This window comes from Lepeophtheirus salmonis, chromosome 2 (genome assembly GCF_016086655.4).
Source record: "Lepeophtheirus salmonis chromosome 2, UVic_Lsal_1.4, whole genome shotgun sequence".
Lineage (NCBI taxonomy): Eukaryota > Metazoa > Arthropoda > Copepoda > Siphonostomatoida > Caligidae > Lepeophtheirus > Lepeophtheirus salmonis.
Window position 1 is genome coordinate 34,433,221 of NC_052132.2, and position 17,249 is coordinate 34,450,469.

Here is a 17,249-nt window from a genome sequence, read left to right on the forward strand (position 1 = left end):
TTAATAAATTATGACATTATGTTGTATGTCGAAGAGAACACACGCTATGTCGAGCATTATCCTTAATGTATTTTTTGATTATTTAGTTAACTGAATCCATTTCAATTGAATATATACAAAGTATAATTGTAGCCCAGACAATGTTAATAAAAAATCATGTGATATTCATTATGTTTACAGACTCTCTGTTAGTGACGCTGTAAGTTCATGTCACTCCAGTAGTATATAATATGTAGTTGTGGACCGCTTAAAAAATCACCCTTATAAATTATTTTTTTTAAACTGTTTCTGCTTTACAAATGATTTCTTAACTTCTTTTGGGATCTTAAAATACGAGTACATCAATTGAAGGATAAACTCCATATATGATTGATTTCAATGGTTTTCAAACTCCGATGTGTGTACCATTATGTCGATTTAAACTCCCTCTAAGTTTAGGAAACCCAATGCTGTGTTTTGATTTGCAAAAAACGAATTCGTGGACAAATCAGTGATATTTAGTATATTAGAATAAATAAAATCTAAAGATAATATTTTTTTTTTGTTGTTTCGGGAAACTATATTTTGACACTCGTTTTCTCAAAAACAAAACAAAAATGTTATTACAATTCTAAAATTTTAATTTAGCTATAGTTGATCTTCCCTGTTTGCCCCACATAAAATTGGATATTTAATTCATATATTAAAAAAAAACCTTGGACGCTCTGAACAGGATGTTTAAAGAGGACATGTCCGGAGAAAGATAATGGTTGATTTTCTTATTATTTAAAAGGGCGTGTTAGGGGTTGTTTATAAAAAAAGTCATCAAGTACAGGGTGCAAAAACATAACTAAGTTATTCAATAGGATTTTTTTTTTTGTTTCAAAACGATAGAAACCATTTCAAATTTTTGTTTCACATAGTTTTTAAAATCATATGAGATATGTGACGTCCCTCATAGTCCATACACTAAATCAGGGATTCTCAACCTTTTTTTAGTGATGTACCACTTGTAAAATATTTATTTAATCCAAATACCCCCTTACCAGAACAAAGCATTTTTAGCTACATTGAAATAACTGTCCGCATGATTCTATACCTATATATATATTTTTTTTTTTTTGGGGGGGGCCTTGTTTTTGGATTTTTTTGGAAAAGAAATCCAAAAATTAATTTTTTTATAATACAAAAATGAAAAATTATTGTATTTGGAAAAAAATTTAAAAAACTAAATTTAAAAAAAAAGAATTCAAAAATCCATAGCTTTTCACAAAAAAATAATGTGTTTTAAAAAAAAAAATCACAAATAAAAAAGAAAAAATTCAAATCTAATAGCTATTTTCGAAAAATTTCGAAAAAAAAAAATTAAAAAAAAAAAAAAAAAATTCAAACGTCCATATCTATTCTCAAAAAATTAAATTAAATATGAAATAGTAAATCCACAGCTGTTTCCAAAACATTTAAAAATCCATAGCTATTCACCAAAAAATTAAATACTAAATTTTCTTAATTTTTAATTAAAAAACAGAAATTTCTTAATTAAGGGGGGGGGCTATAGCCCCTCTAACCTTCCCCTGCGGACGCCTCTGAGTTATGTATCACTTGTAAAATATTCTTTCATAATCTCAAGTGCATCTTGGAGTCCGTCCAAGTACCCCAAATGGTACACGTACCCCCATTTGTGAACCACTACACTAAATAAATAAAACATACGTATTTGAATACCCTTGGTAATTTTTTCATTTTTTGTTCCACTTAAAATTAAGAGGAATAATTATATAAGACAATAGATGCATCATATTTTATTTTTTGATTATGGATGATAGATTCAGTAAATGACGATTCTGCAAAGGTCTTTTAAATGTTGTTTTTTACTCGGAATAAATCTGGTTTCAATTACCTGATTTGAACAAACTTCACCAATTTAGAATTTTTGAATCATTTTACGTGGATGTATTTGTGTTTAAATATTTGATTGAGAACCACCGGCTTAAATATCAAATATTAAAAGTTTGGGCCTTTTTTTTACAAATCGAAGACGATTTCTACTGTTATAACTCACTGTAACTAGCCAAATAAATACAACGGTTAAACATAACTTAAAATTATGAGCTCCATTTGGTGGTGTACATGATATTTTCTCATGATGATTGCAGACCCTTCCTCCTTTTTTTTCTTTTTTTACTTCTTAACTGTCCCTAAGTTAAGAAAGGACTTTTTATATTATGTAGAATATACATTCTAATTGAATTATTAGCGTTCAGAATCCATTTAGTTTGTGTTACGAGGAAAACTAAAAACAGAGGGGGACTGAGGTAGGTAGTTGTACTAACAGTACATAGAGGGGAGAACCTGTAATTATCATGAAGAAAGGGAATAATAATGACAACATATAAAATGAAATGTACAGGGGAGGGAGAGAAATTGAATTAAATATTAAATATATGATTACTTTAGACTGAAAGGGAACTTATTTTATTATACATAATATATATATAAAGCTTTGTATCCCTATTGACAATAAAATATATTATATCTACATTGGAGTCCTTCATATAAAAAAATAAAAAGATTTGGAGCTCGAAGATATATTTAAAATGTTTGTATGGCGGTAATAATAATAATAAATATACATTTTATAGATGAGAAAATTGTCGAAAGCCACGCGAGCGTCAATTTTCAAAAAGAATATATACTTTTGAGATAATTCGTTGTTATTTTTTTTGACAAAAAATCCAATATATATATATTTTATTAAGCAGCCATTTTATCCCGCGTTTATGAGATGTATATATTATTATTTACAAGTGATACATAATGTCTTTGTGGCGTCGTATTTTGTCTCCAAAACTAGGCAAAAAAATCCTTACAATCACGTTATTTACAATGCTTTCACTCATTAGTCATTACCAGAGGCGACACAACCAATCCCCAGAAGCAAGGAAGGGAGGGAGGATTCATAAATTTTTCTCCTATTTGCAACTTTTCATTGCTATTGTCTTTCAAAAAGTGAAGAAAATAGCTTCTTGACATCTTGTCCCTGCATCAATGCTCAATAGTAGGGACATGAATATTTTCTAAATTGCAGGGTGCGTAAAAATCACGCCTGAGAAAATATCATACAAATATGGTAACTTTGACAGACGACATATATGCTCAGAGAGATTAATATTAACAATAATGTGCCTTTCTCGCTGATACGTTAAAATATTCAAAATAAAGAGGAGTTATTATATCAAAGCACTAATTGGATAAGATATTAACATACCAGTAGGTGAAAATGAATTGAGACTCAAATGTAATTACTTATAACTCGGAGTTGGGTGATTGTAGAGAAAAAGTCCAAATGTTCCAAATAGCTCAAGCTATCAAAATTTATTTGTGACAAATACTCTTTTTAATCAAGTCAACAACCACGGCTGAGGAGCAGAAGATCATTGAGGTAGCTTTACTACTGCGCACCAAACTCCCCTTTGCTGATGCCAAGGAAACTTTTCAAGCTAATCCCAAGATGTCGAAGTTCGACATTACCAAGAACAAGTCTGTCAGCCACTCTACAGTGTCCAATGCCTTTTCAAAATGAGGTTGGAACGTTTCTAAGAGCTCATGAACGGCCTATCCTAACAAAGGCCCAACGGAAAAATTACCGTGAACGCTGCAGAAGGCTCTTCATTACTTACACTCATACTTATGGCCCGCACAGAGCCGTAATCTCAATCCTTTGATTACTCCATATGGGGTACATCGAGAGTCAGGCCGCTTATGCACAATCCAAATGTTGAGGATCTTAAGGTCTCCATTGACCAAGCATGGGCTGCAATGTACAAGGACTATCTCATCAGGGTATGCCAGGGATTACGGCGTCAGAAGACGTATTGGAAGCTGATGGCGGCCATATTCAATAATTATATAGAAAATCAAATATTTAGCAACTTTTGTTTCATTATAATTAAGAGAAAATGCCTTTTAAAATGAATTATATTTGTTTTATTATTTGTCAATTATTCTGCACGGACCAGTATATATTTTTATGAAGGAATATTCAAGTGGATTTTTACAGTTTTTCACATCTCTGTTAGCACAATCCACCTTCTTGTTCTGTGTCATATTGGATAAAAATCCTTTTTATGTAAATAATATATATTCAGACGTCCCATGAGGGCTTTCTGAGTATTGTTGTGGGGTTAAAGAGGTTAAAGAGAAGAAATGTACTATTCTTAATATATCAAAGTATAATGTATATTTCTTTTCATGAATGTTATAAATAACTATTTGATTTATTTACATATACGCTATAAAATCGTATTGGTCAACTATGGTATCATTTGGTTGCTTAATAACTTGGATTTAATAGCCAAAATTTTGAACCGATATGTAAAATGAACTTCTGATCATGATATTTTAATAGAGCAGTTATTCTTTTCTTTAAATTGTTAAAACATTTTTTTGCAATTTTATATTATTTACGGACCATGTAAAAAAATGTATTAGCCATATATATGCAATGGAACATGGGAACAGAAAAATCAGTGATTTTTTATATAAAATAACTTTATATTGGACAACTTTTATTTTATGATGAGCTTTGTTTTGACGTGAATCTCTGGCAAAAAGAAATATTTGATACTTATAAGATTTTTTCCATTATGCATTAGTGCCCAAATGTTCTTTTTTCGAAGCTAAATATCTCAAAGTTCAGATTATATAGCCAAGATTTTTAAATTGAGTAAGGTGTCTCGAAAGCTGCATAGGTATATCATCAGGTGGAACAGAAAAAAATTAAATTAATAGACGTATCAAAAACGAAACGGCAAATAGAGCAAAATGAAAAGTAGATCAATTATCTCGGCAGTGTTTTGCTGGGTTTACCTCTAAAATATTCAATATTTTGGAGTATATACGTCTCAGACAGGCAGATGGAAGTCTATCAATGTATGTATATAAGAATGAATTGATGAAAAATATTATTTGGAATGAAAAACAAGCTGTGAATCTAAAAATAGTTTATTCAAATAGGTATAATGTAGAAAAATATATACCTCACGGAATAATTTATTAATTACAATGTACTTGCATTTACTAACAGAATTTGTTTTCCTTTAATATCGTTTACAAATTACTCTTACAAATAACAAAACTCCCCTGACCCTGTTTAAAAAAAAACATAAATTTCCTTGCCCCCCTCTGGCTCATTGTATTGACTATTTAAAAAGAATACGTATAAATATATTAAATAGAAGAATATAAACTTTGGTCCTCATCTGTCGATGTGATTTATTGTTACTTTTTAAAACATTCAAAGAGGGATCCCCCATCTATGATGCACCTCTCTTCATTCATTGAGGTGTCGATCAATTGATGTTTCTCTGTGTGTTAAGCTCATGCCATCATCAATCTTGACAAGTCGTTCATGATGACTTGTCTAAAGCTTATGAAAAGTCTATGAACTACATGTGTTATATTTTTAGGTTTTTTTTAGGTTAAAGAGAATCAAACTTATCATAATTTGCATATGAATATATGTATGTATATAAGAGGATTAGGCAAAGAAAGAACTCTCTTCTCCTCATGAAATGGCTTCTTTAAATCCTCTCATGAATATCATTGTTATATGCTAAAGAGAAAAATATATTCATTTCATGGGCAATTTAAATATGTATAACTACAATCTCTTTAAATACATAATATTTGTACTTGAAAACCTTATGGAATCAAAGTTTTATTAAAATTTTTCTAGATATTATAAGAATTAAGAATTTTTTTTTAATATTTAATTTTATATTTAAAGTTTAATTTAATTTTTCGATTTTTTTTACGAAAAGAATTAATTTTCATTCAATGGCTATGAACTTTTGAATTTTTCCTCGACAAAATTAAATATTTGAAATTTAAAAAAAGAAAATTTTATATTCGAACTTAAAAAAAAATAATAATAATAATATAAATTAAATTTTTTTTGCAAAAAAAAAATAATTTTTTGAGAACCAGTGTGGATTTTTGACAATTTTTCCAAAAATTTCTATTTCTATTTATAGCTTTGGATTTTTGAATTTTTTTCAAAAATTTAATATTTGAATTTTTTTTTCAGAAAATTTAATTAAAAATCCCGAAAAACAAGACTCCCCCCTCCCAGAGAAAAACATACGACCCTGAAAAATGATACGGTAACTTGATAATTTGAAGAATATTTAATTTGCGAACAGCCTAAATTAGTTTGCAAATGTGAAAAGATTTTAATATACACAAATCCCACTCTATACCTACCAAGGGTTCGGTGAAATTTCTCCATTGCCAATCCTCTATTCTACTCTGAGTCCAACAAAGACGTACACAAAAAACTACCTAACAAATCTTCAGTTTTTACCGTTCGTCTTTCATGAGTACTCTCTCTAATGCCTACTCTAAAAATAGATTTTTCTTAAAGAATGAAATATTAATGATAAATGCTTCGGAGAAATCAATATTGTTCAGATTATCAACGGGAAAAAATATAACAAGCGTTCTAGATCATACTTTCTACAATGGGATTTATTTATATTTGTGATATTGCTCCATTTTAGGCTATAAAAACTAGATATATTTATACACGATTTATACATCTATGAATACAAAAATTGTTTATAGATTCAACTTATCTAGATTAATAAAATGTTTTCTTTAAATTGAATAATCAATGTCAAATCTATGACGTCTTATAAAAAAATTAATATATTTTTAACTCAAATAATAGATATAACAGCCAAGAGATTGTCTATTGAAAATATCAAACTTTTAATTAAGATTTACGTAGGTTATATAGCTACATCCTGTAATAAAATACAAAGAGGATCTTTCAATAACTTATGGCCCAATTATCAAAGTATAAGGACCATCAATTTGTTCACATTTACTTTATAAAAAAAGTTAAGTAATTGCAATTTTTACGCCAAAAGGATATCTACGTATGTCGTAACATATAAATAATTGACCACATTTATTATTTTTTCATATCAACCCATAAACAAATAAGTACAATTATAGATATTAAAATGCCTGAATTTGCATACTAATTGGACGCTGTTGTTATTGTCTTATTTGTTAATAAAATAATATAAGTATTTTACCCATTATATCAGCAATTTTTTTATTTGTTTTTAAACTATTCACATTTTCTCCATATTTACAAAAAAAGTTTGTAAACATTATATCGGATCGAAAAAAGGTATCTACATTTAAAAAATCCAGTAACATTAAGTCAGGTATTGATCCTGTTTTTCACATCTTAGAGAGTTTATAGGGTCCAAAACTTACTTTTGTTTATATAATCTTAGGCAAAAAAAATAATTTTGAATATTTTAAACTAATTGGTATTTGAAGGACTTGATGTATTTCTGACATAAGGTCATCAGATAAGGTTCTTGATAGGGGCATCATAATAAATAAATTTTCATTGTATTGTAGTAGTTTAAATACTTGGACCTTATTCATTTTTTTCTAGTAAAACATCTAATTTGTTTTAAATAAAGTTATTATATCCCTTTGAACGTCCTTTATAATAATGTAGGGATTCTACTAACAACGGAATTTTAGTTGTATAACCTTATTCTGTTTTTTTTCATAAAATAACATATATTCAGTTGAAATTAATGCTGTTAAACAATTATAACTTTTCATAACTCTTTCTTAACTCGCAATTTGGAGCAAGGAATGACAAGGATAAAATAATTCAAAATGAATTTGTGTCAGGTAAGAGATCTCCCTAAAGAAAGTACCCAAATAAACGGCTATATGAAGATCACCCTCCGTTTAGAAGAAAAGGATCTGGAGAACATAACTGCTTCTTAAGAATATCAATAACATTTGCATTTCTCCAAAATTCTTGTAACAATACTTATGGCTTCGAGATTTAATAAGTTTTGTTACACCTATATATATATACATATAATTTATTTCTTCACCAAATTGTAATTAAGTTACTATTTATGTATTTTTCAAGTTTTTAAGCTTGAGTCATATTCAAACCTGAAATATCTACTCGATACAACTTATTGTTGTATATATTTTGAAAGCGTACAAATAAAAAAATAAAACTCAAAACTTAGGGAATAGTCAGAATGTACAAATCCACCTAAGTACATTATATTCCCAAAAGACTTGAACACACTTCAAAATGCGAGAAAATAAATATATAATTAATATTAGTATCTGGAGTGTGTACTATTTTTTTCCCTTATGGAACAGTCAAATTCTTATATGTACAGAATGTATATGGAATCGAAATTTCTTCAAATTTAATATCAAATTTCATTCATTCAAAAACTTATTTTCTCTCTTTCTCTATGTTATCTCATCCCCCTTCAAACCCCCTTATTAGAGCTTCTTCCACACTTCAATACATACACATATTTACAACATGAGCTCGTCATCTGGTCACACCATTTATCCTTCCCTCCTGGGGCGTTGTTCTACACAAAGAGGAAGAAGATGGGAAACCAGTGGGGTGTCGGGGTATTTTGAGTCATTATTTTCAGTGAATGTTGCTCCAATGCAAACCGTATCAAATTATGTATAGAGTGTTTTTCACCCGAGTCATGAAGGACCGACCAAAAACAAGAACTACGTTCTTGAAAAAGTCCACAGTTAAAACAATGGATCTGTTCAAGTTGTGAGAACTCTTTATTCCATTCAAAAAGTGCAGATGTTGATGAAGAGAAAGTTTTTTCTGGAAGACTTTTATGAATGGAGAGAAGTTGAGATTTTTTTGCATTTATAATCAATTCAATTATATATGTATATGGTATACACATAGTATTCATATTTAGAATGTATGTACGTATATTTGAAAAATGATTCCGCATTCAGAGGATTTTTTTAATCCGTGTTGACGAGATTCGTCAACTGAGATTAAGTCTCAGCTCCACACAATAAATCTATTGACTCAAACTTACAAATTCAACCCCGGAGAATCTTTCTATTCTTTATTTTCTGCTGTTGTTGTGTGTAGAGAGAGATATAACGAATTATCTTTTATTCATAGTTAAACAACGAAAATAGACACACACAAAATAAGGTATTCAATCTAATTTCTCATGTTACTAATCACCAGCTATTAAGCAAAGGGTAATGACATAGGACATACTGTATTTACACACATATATATAATTGTGAGTCTTCATGTATGAATGTAAAAAATCCAAACATAACTGGGAATTATTGAGTCCATAGTTGAATCATGGGTTAATTAACTCTGAACAAAGATTGTATTCAAATTTTAATGAGTAAATATTTGATTTGATATTATATTCTGCTATGTCAACATATTGAAAAATGACAGAATTGTTTTATTTTAATAAATTGTTAATGTTAAAGTTCGATACTCACTGGCTGACCTAACACTGAAGTGTACTAGTTTCTTCAAAGTAAAGGGTGTTATTTCTCGGTGCTTACATCTATGATATATTCTACAGAATAAAATACTTTAATATTGTAATTTCATAATTTTAACTTAATTTATGCAATTGATTGAATGAAAAGTTAAACAAATAAGAAAATGCATTTGTGAGAAATTTTTTAACAGTGGATGCAACAATGCAAATGATGTCTATTGACAAAAAATGATGCCCAACGATGCATCGATATCATATCAAACAATATATTGTTTATTTACTATCTTATACCCGAATTTCCTGTTATACCAAAATTTAGAAATTTACTTCCTGAGATCTCATAGATATACAATTTCTTGGGATATGATAAACCTTAATCTGTTCGACAATTTAAATGGCCACCACAAATTTATTTGTTAAAAGGTACAACGGGTTTTCAGTAAACTGTCTTGCCAGTGCGCTTCTGTATATGTACATTAAATATGTATGTATTTAAATATATGTTTCTAGATATTTAATCATATGAGCCTTAAAATCCTACTGGAAAAATATAATACAAATCTACATTGTGGCAAAATAAATTGTCAAACTTTTATTTCTTCATTCTAAGTTTTTCGAAAAAATTAAAACGAAGTTTATTTTTTTCCAAACCATTTAATTACATTTATATATTTTTCATATTTCAAATGTGATAATTGATCCAATTATTTTTGGCTCAACAAAGAAAAAAATTGATTTTTTTCTTCTAGAGAACTAATTAAGAGATCAAGATATGCAAACTTTGCATTATTTTGCGTGCAATTTTTGAAGGAAAATTTGTACAACCTTGAGTTTTATTTGTTATTTTTATGAGTCAAATATTCCCACTAAGTTATTTTCTAATTTTTTTTCAAAATTAGTTAAAGTTAACAATAAATCATCTTTATGTATAAAACAAATATTTGAAAGAAAATCAACCAATGCTAAGCACTGGTAATAATTAACTTATCTTATATAGGTATAGCTATACATTCAGTCTTTTAAATAGGAAGACTTAATTCAGAATCTCTTTTTTTCTTCTTCCTAAGAACAGTACACCCTACAAATGTCCTTAAGATTTAGCCTGATGGGGTGAAAAGATAAGTTTCGATGGTTTAATAATTCCTATGAAATAATACGCAAATGAAGGTAAATTTTAAATTCTTTTTTGACATCTAAATTGGGTGGTTAGAAAAAGTAAGTTCCATCGTTTAAAATATTATTAAGAGCATTGTAAGAGGTTGTCCATCTAAGGCTTATAAAAACAACAATAATCTCATTGTAATTGGATTCTTCTATACAAAGAAATTTGTGGCACAAATAACATATCCTAGGATCTCATACATAGACCCATTTTTAATTTGCGATCCATCAAAAAAAATATAATTTGATACAAAAAAATATATGTTTTTATTATTTTGATAGGTAATTTTTTTCCTCCTGTTTCTTTAGAGAAGCCCTCCTTCTGTGTCCTTGATGAAAGTTAAGAAAAACAGAGTACACTCATAGATAAGTAGTGATTCAAAAGACTGTAGGCTCAATAAATGAAATTAACGCCACTGGATACAAATCTATACATATGTGCCTAATGTTACATTTCTACCTATTATAATAACTGAGAACGAATAAAAATAAGCTTCAAAGCAACAAGAAATAAAGTATGCACAAAAACACTGTAGCAAAAAAAAATATATATTTTTATTCTAAAACAAGTATTGAGAGAACATTTTGCATTTAATTAAAAAAAATTGACAACAAATAATTTTTTCATTGGATCTCTATTATTTTTTTTCTTCAAAATTCCTCCCTTAGAAGCAATACAAGCACCTAAACAAGAATTACAATAGTCACACTCATATTTCACTGTGACTGAGGGGATGCTGTTCCACTCTCTGCCCATATTGGCTATCAGGCATCAAGTTTAGATTAGTAGGCTGTATAGGTCTTGGAAGCCACGTCACTCCCCATAAGGTTATCCAAAGTATTCAGGTTTTATTAATTAGATGGTAAAGGCTCCGTTTTTTGAAAATTTTCTTGCACTTTTCAAGTCTATTCTTGCATTGTTGGGAATTCGGTCCTTGAACTTTGATACAGGCACTTGATTTTTGGCCTAGGCTTATGCCTCACAATGTCGTTTGCAGCTTTTTTGTCAGTGTTTAACTCTATAGTAATCTGACAAATGTTGCTACGAGGAACGGCTTCGATTTTGGCTTTAACTGCATTGATGTTGGCTTCTGTGTCTTCTGAACGTGGCTTCCATTCCATGGAAGATAGGAAAATGTCTTTGTGACATTGAATATGTTTTTGACTTTTGACATTACATTTGTGGAGACTAAGGAATGGATTTTACCCGTTGGTAAACTGTTTAGCTGGTCTACCTTAAATGCACATATGAAATGGTACGTTTAGGCCTCGTTACACATGAACATCTATTAAGGAGAACTCAAATTATTTATCTGTTTTGGGCTTGCATCAGCACGACTCGCCGTTCTGTATAATCTAAAACAGTATTTTTTTTTATGAATAAAATAAATACAGAGTCTTTTTTTAAACGTAGTTTTGTGGACGAAGCCTTATCCAATCTAAAAAATTAACGAAACTTAAGTTGTCAGATTATTATAATAAATGTTATTATTCTGGATTACGATTAAGATTCTTTTGATACAAGTACTCGTAAATAACTGTTTGGTTCCTTAAGATAAGTTGGCTGCCATTTCATGGTAAGAAGAAACTAACCTTATAAAAAATATAAGAATATTAAGAATATATTTTCTCCGTTATGCAATGGCTGTTGGATAATTTTAGAGTCACCAAGACAAGACTTCCACAGGCTTGCTATAGACTACTGCATAATAAAAATTGGTGCATACCCACTCCAAAATATGAGCTACATTACAAAAAGTTTTATTGTCTTTAGGATACATATTTCAAATTTCAAACATTAAGAATTTACTTAATATTTTCTCCTTTGTCACAAACCACAACCATAAGCATCTTAAAAACTTTAGTGGAGCTGACAAACGCAGTTTCTTGTGGAATATAATCTCAAGAAATCTTTGCAGCTGCAAGGAGTTTATCCTTACTGAATGTTGGAACATTATGCCCTTTTTCTCAACTATTTTATGCAAGCTAAAGTTGAGTCGGTTGTAATCAGGATAAAAAGGAAACCAAACAATCTTCAAGTCGAAAATGCTCAAAAATTGGGTACATGCCACATCAAGAAAATTTAAATAATTTGGATGGATCTTATATCTTGTTTCAAGCAGAATGAATTTCCTAAAACTACTTCTTATCTTCACAGGAGTCATAAAAAAGTCAAAGTAGGTTGTTGATCTCATCTCCTTTATGACAAAAATGGTGGTTTTAGTCATTTATGAACACCGTATCATGATGATTTCGGATTTTCAAAGTGTGTTTGAAACTATTGATTTTGACTGAAGAACAAATTTTAACATCTTAACGTAACCTTGACAATGCCCAAAAATTGAGCTAAAGGTAGAAAAATTGATGAGACGGTAATCGATGACAAGTCTGCTCAAGATTCATTGTTACACTGGCCAACCCATTTACAAACGTTCCTCTTGTAATCCGTCATATTAATTATTCATAAACCCCCTTTAATGAGACTTTAATACCTACCTACCTATCTGTACATGTAAATGAGGGAACGCCATTCCGTTTGATAGTTCAATCACACACATTGTCAAATACATTTGTACATAGTTATTTGTTTATGCAACTTATAAGAGCGAAAAACTATTTTCTTAATATTATTTTTTTTTTACTTGAGTGGGTGAGCCAAAGGACCACTTGACATAGTATTTGAAGATAATATAAGTGTTCAAAAATATTTATGTTGTTTATGTGGATAATATTGGATCTAACCCCTCGACATAAGTCACAACAAATAAACCATAGGAAAGCCAATTTCTCAGAGTTTCATTCCATCTGTTTATTTGTTATGTGGTATTTCTTCACGACGAGCTTGTTTATCCCATCGCCATCTCTCCTTTCAACAAGTAAAGGAAAAAATGGATCAAAACTAGTCGTAGCTTTGCAAAGTCTTTTCCAGGAAGTCAATATGAATTAATGTCCTTTTGAATATATCAATACGTTGAGTCAACCAAGACAATGTATATCAAACACAATGTTTTCATGACTTCGAGATTGTGATCTTATAAATATCAATCTTACAAGAAAAGGACTATATGACGGGCACATAACCATGGGATGTCTTCTTGGTGTTGTAAAAATATGATGACTAATACAGTCAAGAGTATGTGACTGATTCTTAAAGTTGTTAACTATAAGCATTTACTCTAGTGTGATTTTTTTTGTATCTGGCAATATGAATAATGTTTTTAAATGAGCATACCCATTATTTTTTTTTTTAACTCTTGAGGAGAGAAGACATAATTATAAATTAATGACGTGTTATTTTGATCAGAAAAGATGGAGTGTATCACTAAAGACTTCTCAGGGAATTATTAGTAAAGATGTAAATCTTTTGTATTTTTTAGCTAGTCTGGTTTTTTTTTTTTGAATAGGTAATCTGAGGAATTAATTATCTTTTCGTTGCCTGTTGTTATTATTATTCAACTTCCTAGTTCTTACTAGATTCAAGGGATCGCCGTAGCTCTTGGACAACGTGCTGGGAAGAAGTTATTCTCTTGAGTTCAATGTGCGTACGTTTACGCCCAGATGATTCCTAGAGAAAGAAATACACGTTATCTACATGGATTTCACCAAAAAAATCCTAGGTTAGATGGAGTAAATGTAATATTTAATAATACTTAATTAGTGCAATCCCATCTAACCAATTAAAGGAACATTAAAACAAAATTACATTCAAAACTAGATTGCACATTTGTGGATGCTCATAAAAGACGGAAAGTAACCTTGACGATTTGTTATAGAGTTGTAATTGTAAGTCCTTGTTGAAGTCAGAGAAGAATTGGGCATCGACATCGGAGTAGTTCTTACCTATGTGCTTGCTTTTTTCCTTTCCCCTCCCTCGTCATAGTTGATTGTATTTGATCTAATGATATCTTTAAATGGTCAAAATTACCATGTTGATTTTCTATTTCTTTTTTTTTACATGCCCAAAATTCACAGGATCTTCATCACTAATCACATGAGTCATTCTTGGACTCAGTGAAGAATTGATAATCAACATCAGTGTAAATCCTGCTGATGCCTTTCCTAGATAAAAAGCAGGGTTCGTGTTGATTTCCCTCCTCTCAAAGGTGTTTCTGGTCTATCTTAAGAAACGTTATGACAGCTAAATTTCTCTCCTTTCAGACACTCTTCAAATTGTCTGGGTTACCTTGTTAATTTTCGATTTTTGTATTTTTTTACATACCACTGATTCTCTACATACATTCAAAAATATGCTTGTTTGTACTCAAGAAACTTTACTAATCTGTAGAAATTAAATCATCATTTATTTGGGACTATAATATGCATCCTCAGGGACGTCCGCAGGGGGTGGTCTGATGAGGCTATATCCCCACCTAATTTAAGAAATGTTTGCTTTTTAATAAAAAATCTAATATCTGAAATCTTTTTTCCATTTTATTTTAAATTGTATATAATTTACAAAAAAAAATTCAAAAATATATTTTTCTGTATATAACTTTGGATTTTTCTACATTATGAGAAAATATTTAAAGTGAAATTTTTTATGTAGTTTTTTAAAATTTTTTGCCAAACAAATTAATATTTCAAATTTAATTTTTAAAATTTGTTTCCAAAAAATTTAAGTTTTTTGTGAACATTTTTTTATACAAGAAAAAAAAATCCATAAATAATTGATTTTTTTTAATAAAAAATGTATGTATATATAATCCTGTGAACTCCCCTGATTATAAAACTAAAAATGTATCTTCAAAAATTGAATACCATTCATTTATGCATTAATCTATGTATTTAAATTTAAGAAGTTAAATAACTAAACTTTTTGACAGTTTGTTATATACATAAATAATACAAATAATAACAATTTTTTCCACTAAATGAATCATAAAAATAAAAAAACTTTTTCGTGAAATTGAGAATATAGAAAAAATATGTATTATGAAATAACAAATCATATCACGCAACCTTATATATATCCTTTGTTTTCAATCTGTTGTTGATGATCAATCAAGAAATATTACAAAAAAATAAATTAATAGTGCTGTATTTGTTGTACAATCTTCATATAATAGGAATTCATTTTTAATCAAATAAATCGAGAAACAAGGAATTTAAACAAATTCCTAATTGCATTTTCTATTACATTCTTTAGTACTCCTAAGAAGAATAAAACACATTAAAATAACCTCAAACCTACAAAGTTCTAATTAACTTTTCTTCCTTTAGTTATTGTTATTTTTCTCTAGGAAAGAACTTTTATACAAAAAATCGATTATCATTTTAACAACCAAGAAAAAAGAGAGGGAAAAAAACAATATAATTTTTTGGGGGTAAGACCTCACGCTGTGATTTGTAAAATACATATATATTTACAAGACACTACTACGTGTATTTTACAGCCTTTGTATACATCTACATAATATATCTGTATGTGCCTCAGCTCTGGTTATTAAAGATGTAATGTTTTCCCTTGAAATTATATTCGTATGAAGCTCTGTAATTGGATATATATATCTTCCTTATACTTTGAGTAATAAAACCCCATATCAACTGCAAAAAAAAATATGTTAAATAGTTGGGGAAAAAAAATATTTATATATATTATATATGACTATGTAGTAAAAGTCACTTAACCTCTACTCACATCTAACAACATTAATATTTACCAAATATGTACTATTATAGAAATAAAAAGTATCTTTATTTTCTTCTTTTTCCTGCAATTTAAATGGTATCTTTATTGTATCTCTCAACCTTTCCTTTGAAGAAAGAAAAAAAATGGTTAGAATTGTAAATTCTAACTATTACTGCCCTGTAAAAACAAAGAAACAGAAAATTAACCTAGTAACCATGCATATTTAAAAAATGCTTAGGAGGAGGGTAGCTTATCTTTCATTACGTAATATTAGATTAGCTACATACAACTATGACAGAGACGAAATAAATACAAATCCAATTTCATTGGTTGAAAAGTCATTGACAAGGATTACTCCAATGCATGTGCGTCTGTTTTTGTATTTTTTTAAAAAATATCTACGAATAAAAATGTTCTGAAAAATATTTTAAAAGATAATTCTTTATTAGAAATAAATTTCAAAATATATTTATGTAAGAATAAATTACAAGAATCAAAAGTAATTGACAAAAAAAATTTTAAGTTAAATTTCAAACATTTTATTTTGGAAAAAGAGTTTAAAGAATTTCCTGTGTACGAAAAAAATTCAAAAATCTATTGTTATTATCAAAAAATTAATGTATTTTGAAAAAAAAAATCAAAAGTCCATTGATATTGGACAAAAAAGTAAAATTTTTGTAAAGAAAATTAGAAAAATTAAATATTCTAGAATGATAACTAAAAGAATTCATGTTTCTGAAAGAAAATTCAAAATCTATAATAATTCTCAAAAAATTAATGTGGTTTTGACAAATAATTCAAAAGTCTATATCTATTGACAGGAAATTAGGATTTTAGGAAAAAATTTGTTTTTGGGAAGAAAATTAAAAGAATTAATGTTTTTGAAAAACATTTCAAAAATCTATTGTTATTCTCAAAAAATGTATGTATTTAGAACATTAATTCAAAAGTCCATAAATATTGACAAAAAGTTAGAACTCTTGGAAAGAAATTAGAAAAATTATTTTTTTTGGAAAGAAAATTAAAAGAATTAATGTTTTTGAAAAAAAATTCAAAAATCCATGGATATTCACAAAAAAAATTGTAATATTAAATTTTTTAGTAACAAGCATAAT